Raw genomic sequence first — 8582 nt, forward strand, 5'->3', positions numbered from 1 at the left:
GTCAGCAAATGTTGCAAGTAGAAAAAAGGTCTCAGAATTTTCCACTGCAAGAAAACTGAAAAACAACTTCTAGCTTAAACTGTAATATACTGACTTTTAGTGATTGGAGAATAGTAACATGAATATAGTAATTACAGTAGTTATGATAGGCTATAGATAATAGGTTCTGCTATATTAAGATGCTCAGCAAAGAAAAGTATAGAATGCATTGTAACCTAAAGAAAAGTATATACTGCATTTGTAACCTAGACTAAGGGCGCAGCTGGAGCTGACAGCTGTGGGCACAGCTCTGTCACCCATGACCCTGGACTGCTGTAACCTCTTGGGTGGAATAAACTGCATTTTGGAGAGCCCCTGGAGTCCCACAGCCCTCATTCAGGCTCTTACACCTGAGACAGTAGTTCACGTTCAGATTCAGGTGTTTATTGTTTCTTATCAATGTTACAGCCTCACAGCAGTGAGTTCTTCCATTAGCAAAGCACAAAATGGCCAACAATCTCTTGTTACAAGGTCTTTTAAGGCTAAACTGTCCAATTAAGAAATGATACCTAGATTATTTTCCCTCTTAACCCAATAACTGATCACTCAAAGCTTGCAATGCAGACTTTGCTGTCCAATCACAAAACATCACCCAAACCCGTGAAGAAGAAGGAAGAAGGTGAAGAAGAAGGAAGTTAAAGAAGAACAACCTGCCTCCACCCTAAAACCTCCATATTGCTTCATATTTATTTCTATATTCAAAAACCCCAAACTCTTACATTTTTCACATGATATTATACACTTCTAACCAACTCCACACCTGTAATCCCAGTACTATTAATCAATTTTGGAAGCCTTCTCCACTGCTGCAGGTCAAATGCAGTGTTCTCTTGTGGGTTTGTGCCTTTCTGCACAGAAAGTTTAAAATTCTCAGCATGCAGGGTTCCAACAATAACTGATGGGCGCATTCGTGGTGTTGTGAGGTCCCCAGGACGAGGTGAGAGATGAGAATTTGACTCCAAGTTCTCAGAAGGATGATATGATATGATATGATATGATATGATATGATATGATATGATATGATATGATATGATGATATTATAAGCTAAAACTGTACTAAAGAAAAAGAAAGGATACATTAGAAGGCTAGAAAGGAATGAATAATAAAAACCTGTGACTGACCAGAGTCCAAACACAGCTGGAGTGGGATTGGTCATTAAATTAAAACAATTCACATGCTGGGTAAACAATTCTCCACATCACATTCCAGAGAAGCAAAACATGGCAGGGTATTTTGAGATAGGTCTTTTAAATTATATGCACTTCAAAGAAAGACCAAGAGCCTTAAAGCCACCCCAACCTGGCCCAAGCGTAAAAAGCACCCCACAGGTGCTTGGTGTGCACCAAACCAGCTGTACCTGAAGTGCCTTTTTATCTGAAATACAGAGAGGGAGCACGTGCATACAAAGGAAAAGAGCAAAGCTGGCTCAATCACAGAACCTTTCCAGGCAATGCTCTCCTTTCCACTGGTGCTGCCAAAAATATTGTGATATTACAAGGAGAATACAAAGGAGTAGCCAGTGGCACTTCAACAAAGCCTCCTTAAGTAACATTTTAAGATACAACTAATGAGACTGGGGTTAGTATTTATTCTCCTTCATAAGCCTTGAGCCAAGGGCTAACAGTTGGTAAAAACATAAATAACAGATCCCATATTTTATATAGTATCACATATTGCTTTATCCACAGAAGTTAAAAGGGGGAACAAAAGAGAAGATTTTACTTAGAGTATCCTTAAGACCACTTGGGCAATGAGGGAACCAAAGCAGTGTCTAGAAAACACACAGATTCTAAGTAAAAAAATTTGATAATGGTCTACGTCATGATTTCAAAGTGCATAAAAGGTTATGAATGTTAAACATAATTTTATAGTACTTACAAAAAAAGATACACAGAAAACAAGGTGCACAAGTATAGAAACAGTACTCCCAGAGCAAACAAGCAGCTGTACTATTTAAAAAATCAAAATATTTGTACTCATTCTCAAATGTCTTCACTGAAGGAAAAGAAACTTTTGTCAATCTACTTGCAGATATACAATACTATACTTTTTTGCTATGTTTATATATGTATACACTATACATATGTTTATATATGTATACACAACACATATGTTTTTTTGCTACATTTCAACTTTACAGTTTACACACACCTAAAACGTTAGAAATTAGGATAAATATCTGTAAATTGCGCATTCCTGGGGAACAGTGTACAGAGAGGATCAATGCAATCACACACAAAAAGGTTTGAAATGTCTTTTCTGGAGAAATAAAGTGACATCCCACTAGGTGGCACTGGAAGCCAACACAGACAGTCCTGTGTGGGTTTAAAAAAAAGAAGAAAAAAAAAATCAAAAAAGAACCCCAAAACCTAACAAAATATAAACACCAAGGAAGCCGAGCATCACCGTGGGAAGGGACTCTCAGGCTCTAAATCAGCATTTTTCTCTCCATAGCTGCTCTCTCCCTGCATCACCAAGGGCATCACGGCTGCTGCAATCCTGTCCCAGCCTTCCTGAATTCACTCAGGAGTGCTCAGGGTGCAAATCAGCTGGGAAGGGATAACAGGGAAAGGAGCCACAGTAACACTCTGGTATTCTCTGCCACACCTGTCCCCTGCTCTTCCAGCCAGGCATCCTCGCCTTCCCCTTCAGGAAAAAAGTGGTTTTATTGATCTTTAGATGCAGAAATCTTCCAGCCCAGGCAGAGGGAAGAGGAGAGGCCCAGGATTTCAAACACTCCTGCAAGTGAGGTCAGGGAGGGGAGGTTTGAAGCCAGGCATCCCTCAGTTTTTATGCCAGGGTGAAGGTGATGTCTCAGATTTATCTTTTATATTTTTCACATTCTGTGATCTTTAGTGGTTGGGTCTGGGCTTCACATTCAGGGATGGTGAGCTCTGTGCACAGAGCAGGGAGACAAAACAATTCCTGCTCCAGCTGGGCACCAAGGACAAATGATCCCCATCTCAGCCCTAGAGCACAAACCCCGTGGGCTGCAGAGAGAAAAACAAGCAGGGTGGGAGTGCCTGGGCTAAAGCTGGAATGGGACAATGAACTGCAAGGTGCAAATGGAGCAGAACTGATCCCAGGGAGAGAGCCCGGGAGCGCTCGTGCATTTTGGGGCCATTTTACTTCATCTTGGGTGCAGCCCTGGCTGGGCTCTGGTGCTGCCCAAGGTGGATCCATGGAGGAGATGCTTTGAATCAATCCCTGCTTTATTCTGTAGCTCTGTCCAGCCCCTGCTCTAGGGCAGCCTGCACAAGGCACTGGTGACTGTCTTAGGTTGGCAATGGGGGTGTATATTCTGTTTCCACCTGTCAGAGCTGGGGCAGCTCTCTGCTGTTCATGGGGCAGTTTTTTCTTTATCTCTCCCACAGCCAACTCTCCCTCCAGGAGATCTCTGCTGTTAATGGGCCATTCATTAATAATTATCTTTGGTTAATGGGCCACTGAGTGTCCCTGCATGGCTGAGCCAATTCCAGCATCCCATGTGGAGCTGCTCCGCCCAGGGGAGGAGCCAAGCATTCCTACCTGGATCCAATCTGAGCTTTGGGACATTCCTACCTGGATCCAATCTGAGCTTTGGGACATTCCTACCTGGATCCAATCGGAGCTTTCGGACACCCCAGCAGCCTTTGCCCACTGCATTCCCAGAGGAGCAGCTTTCTGCTGCCCTGCATGGCCAGAGGGAGCCCAGGCCCATCTCCAGCAGCCCTGGAGCTGCAGAGGACAACTCCCCCCTTGTGCAGGATCCCTGCTGTAGCAGAGCCACAGCTGGGACTGCAGGAGGGCTGAGCCCCCATGGGATGGGGCTGGGACACCGCCCTGACATGCAGGGGGCAGGGACTGCTCTCACTCTGGCAGTAGTTTGCTTCTTTTTGTACTATTGCATTTGTATTTTTAATTTTTCTAGTCAAGAACTGTTATTCCTACTCCCATATCTTTGCCTGAGAGCCCCTTAATTTCAAAATTATAATAATCCAGAGGGAGGGGGTTTAAATTTTGCATTTCAAGGGAGGCTCCTGCCTTCCTTAGCAGACACCTGTCCTTTCAAACCAAGACAGTGACCCAGGGGAGCTGGGGATGGAGCCAGGATTCCTGAGGGCTGGAAAGGAGGAAAACGCCTTGGCTGAGCCCAGGGTTGGAATTACAGATCGGATTTTGAGGCTGCTGTGGCTCAGAAGTCACTTTGTTGCCTGGTTTCCTATCAGGCAAGGTGTCGAGTACTGAGACAGTAAAGCACCTTTTATAGTTGTGGTGAATTATTTTACTCCCTGATATTGTATAAAGATACGTATTTTTGAGGCAGAAACACTTTAGAACTGCCCAAAAAATCTGAACAACTTGCTTGTTCAGTGCTCCCTGAAAGTTTTGTAGTTCTGAATCAGAGAAGGGAAAATGAACATTAAAAAAAAGTCAATCTTTTTGGAGGTTAAACAAAACTTTAGAAAAACTTCATATGGGAGTACCAATTTAGAAACATTTTTGCTGCAGCTGAAATTAAAAAGTTTAAATGTATGATTTAATTTCAAATGAGCTAACTGTTTCAAAACAGCTTTTTCTCTTTATTCACACTAAAGTACATTTTTAAATTAGAATCATCTTACAAGTCAAGAAGACAAGGGCCTTGTCTATTTTGATGTAATTTGAAAAAGGTTTCAGCATGAGTCACCTAACAAAGCAGAACATTTTAAGCTCTTTATCAAAAAAGATCAATTATTAAATATTGTTTTTTCTATTTTTTTCAATCAGGAAAAAAAAATCACAATTTCAATTCTAATAAGAGGAACAGGTACTCATATTATTCCAGGTACCCGTTGACAAACTAATTCTAATTTGTAGAAGACACTGCTCTGCTAATTAAGATACAAATTTTCACTGGTGATTGCAATACAGTATTCAAAGAATACTCCTAACATTTTCATTTTAAGTACTTTTTAAAAGCTGATTTTCTTATTTTAGAGTTTCAAATGTAAAACATAACTTCCAGCTAACTCAATATTCCTTTAAAATAATAGATTTCTCACCAAGATTTCTTTTTTCAGGTTATATTTAGACCATTAGCTGAAAATTTATGGTATGCACTGGCTTACAGACAGCATCCTGCCCACCACAATTCAAGAAGGGCAAAGTCGTTAATTTGTGAGCAGAGCTGTACTTCCATAAATTCTTTTGTGGCTGTAGGGATAACAGGACACCTGGGAAATCGTGCTGAATCACAGAATTTGCTTCCTTTTCTATTGCTAGGCAAGAAAGTGCTGCATTTTTTCTAAGGAGCTATTGAAAACTAACAAACAAACAAACAAACAAAAAACCCACCAATCAAAACTGGTCTGGAGCTTAGCATTTCTATTTTCTATAATTTAAAACACATTCATAATTAATAGTTTGCCTTCCTGAAGAAGTTTGCTCTCAGATGAAATTTTTGGGGGTTTGCATTTCAAACCCAGAGCACCTTCTCTAAGTGGGGACAACCCAAGTTCTACCTGTCCAGATGCACCATTTTTGTGTTTAATTCATTCCAGGAAAAAAAATAATTGCATTTAATACCTGGAATTCCTTCAAGTACCAGCTTGGAGGTGTTTCCAGGAGGGATGTGCAGACAAACCCTGAGTGTGCAGCCCAGGATGGAGCTCCCTGAGCTGCTGCGGCGCGGCTGCAGGCGGCAGCATCGGAGCAGCTTTGCAGCACAGCATCCTCTGCTCTTCCCCTGCCTCCCACGCTCCAGCAGGGCCCAGGCAGTGCTGGGAGATGAACAGCAGCAGGCAGAGCTCCCCCTGAAACAGCAGAGCCCTTTTGGCATGGGTGTTTTTGGGCTCAGCCACACAAATTAAGGCACACAGGGCACAGCGAACGGGCAGGACGGTGCTGAAGCTGATGGGGCCCCTCAGACTCCTGCTGATCACAGCTCTGGCCTGGGACTGACTCACATTCTGAAGTGTCACCATCCCTCTCATTTTCTCGAAGCAATTGTTCCAATATTTTCTTAGTATTTTGGCCTGATTTTAATTCAGTTGGAATGTGAATGCACACTCAAAGTCACATCCTGCTAGCTCCCTGATCCGGGTCCTTGCTTTCTGGATCAGTTCTGCTACCAGCTCCTGGGGCATTGTCATTCTCTTGGACCTTTGGTGACTGAGGAAATCCCATTCTATGATCAAGAGAGGGTCCCTCTGGTCCTGGCCCTTTTTAGGTCTTTCCTTTGCCTTAGGTGTTTGTTTTTCCTCCTGCTGGAAAATGATTCCATGGAAGTGTGGCAGCTTATCTGAGATGATAAATTTGAATGGCAGGTCAGGCCGACATCAGTTGGCCTGTCTTGTGGACACTGCCATCAGAACTTTTTCTAGAGCTTTCTGTGCCTCTGGGGTAATAGCCCTAGGAGAACCTGGATCCTCTCCCCCTTTCAATAAAGGTCTGTGTTAGGCAGACCCAGCCAAGGCGAGAGCGAGGCTTCTCTTTCAATTTAGACAGAGCTCTGCAGCAGGGTCGCTTTGATAGATCAAAAAAAGAACCCAAACTGTTAAACCACCAGTATTGGCACCATTAAGCTGAAGGAACTGTTCAGCTTAAGGGTGACAATGTTCACCCTGTTCAGGAACTGATAGATCCAAAAAGAACCCGAACTGTTAAACCATCACCATTGTCACCCTTCAGCTGTAGGTGTGTGCGCCCGCAGAACATCCCTGCAGCAACAGCTCAGGCACCTGAACCCTCCTGCTGATTTTTTTGGAAGGGGCAGGCATCTCAGAAGGGATCCCATAAATACCAGAAGGAATTTGATTGCTCAGCCCACAGTTTTCAAGCTGCTCCTTCAGGTCTTTTGTCTTCCCTGAGCTGCTCCTGCTGGCCTGAAGGGATTATGGTGGAGCAACTGGGAGTTGGGTGACAGAGCAAGGCACAGTGTCAGCAGAGCAAACTTTTCTTTTGCTACAAGAAAAGCTGTTCCCCCTTCCCTCCCCTCAATTCCAGTAAGACCAGAATGCTACAAAGGCAAGAACTAGGTTGCTATGACTACTATAAATTAACATCAACACTTTCTCCTTAACACTTTCCCCCTTCAAATTCTAGTTTCTGATCATAGGAGCATTAATCTAAACTTTTATGTCATGGTACCAATTTAAAGCATATGTAGGATTGTTCAGGCATTTCAATAATTCATGAAAAGAATATAGAAACATTGAATTGTTTATGTTGGAAAAGGCCTCTCAGATCATCAGGTGTTGCTCTGGTCACAATTAATTTTTACACCCCACCATGCATTGTAACAAGGTCTTAGGATTTAGCAGGGAGAATATATTTGTAAAGAATTGTCAGCAATCTCTTTTCCCACTTTTTTTGCCTGTTAGGGAGTGGGTTGGATCAGGCATTGTTCTCTGGTATTTAGATTATGCAATAGGTCTTTACACCTTTCTTGTTCACTAGGTATTTCTTCAGTGTAATAATGATAATAATAACAATATCTGAAAACCTCTGCAGAAAAGGACCCTTCCCTGTAAAAAACAGGACTGACAAAGTGAATTGGTCATACTTTCTTCCCAAAACAGGGTTAAGGTTATGCATGTTTGGAATCCTGTTAGTAAATTGCATTATGTTATCTCTGTTTGTTACAGTGAAATTGCAAATTAACCCCCTTTAAAAGTGGGTCAGCTCCCATCACCTAAAAGATCAGCACTGTGTGATCAATCTTAATATGGTTATCAAGCAATCTGCAGAAAAGTGCTTGCCAGGCACTGCACTCTGACTCCCTGCCCAGGGCTCCTGCTCTGTGATTAATGGTTCTGCTATTCCCCATTTCAGCCCTGAGAAGTTACACCTGTCTCCCACTTTGTCTGGAACTCATGGAAGGACTAAAAACCACCAAAAGCCAAGAGCAAAAAAAAAAAAAAAAAAAAAAAGAGGAGAAATGTTCTCAGTACTTAGAGGAAAAGTTGCTGGAAGTTCACATTTCAGACTCCCTCTCTGACTTTCATATCCTTCCAGTGCCTCCAGTGTAACACTTTCCAGATATGCACAATACTTTTACATGTACAACTCTGGATTTATTTTACTCTTTATCATTGTCTGTTATATTATTATCCAATTTGCCAAAACAACAAAAATTCATTCTCTAAAGATCAGACTGAGTTAGACTGCAGACATCCAAGTACTGGCTGGTAAATCTGTTTAATGCATGAACAGTGGATATTGGTGTGATACTATTTATTTAAACCATGGATTTTTGCCCCCTGATATTTTCTGGGGAGGTTTCTGGCTGAGTCCTTGCTGATTTACTGCCATATGTGAGCCATCTCTTTTGAGTGCTGCAGCTCCTCTTGATACACAAGACCAGCAGCAGGCTCCCAGCTGCTCAACATGTCACTCTGCCCTTTCAGCGGGGCTTATACACGACAGTGGCTTCATTTTGGATTAAATGCAGCTGTGACTATTGTTAGTGATCAACATAATTATGAAACAGTTCCTTCAGCTCGTTGTTGCACATCATGAAATGCTGGGTGGATGAAAAGGACTAATGGCCTTTACACCTCCTGGTTTTTGCCTGGCTACC

The sequence above is a fragment of the Ammospiza caudacuta genome, chromosome 6 (genome assembly GCF_027887145.1).
Source record: "Ammospiza caudacuta isolate bAmmCau1 chromosome 6, bAmmCau1.pri, whole genome shotgun sequence".
In the NCBI taxonomy this organism is placed as follows: Eukaryota; Metazoa; Chordata; class Aves; order Passeriformes; family Passerellidae; genus Ammospiza; species Ammospiza caudacuta.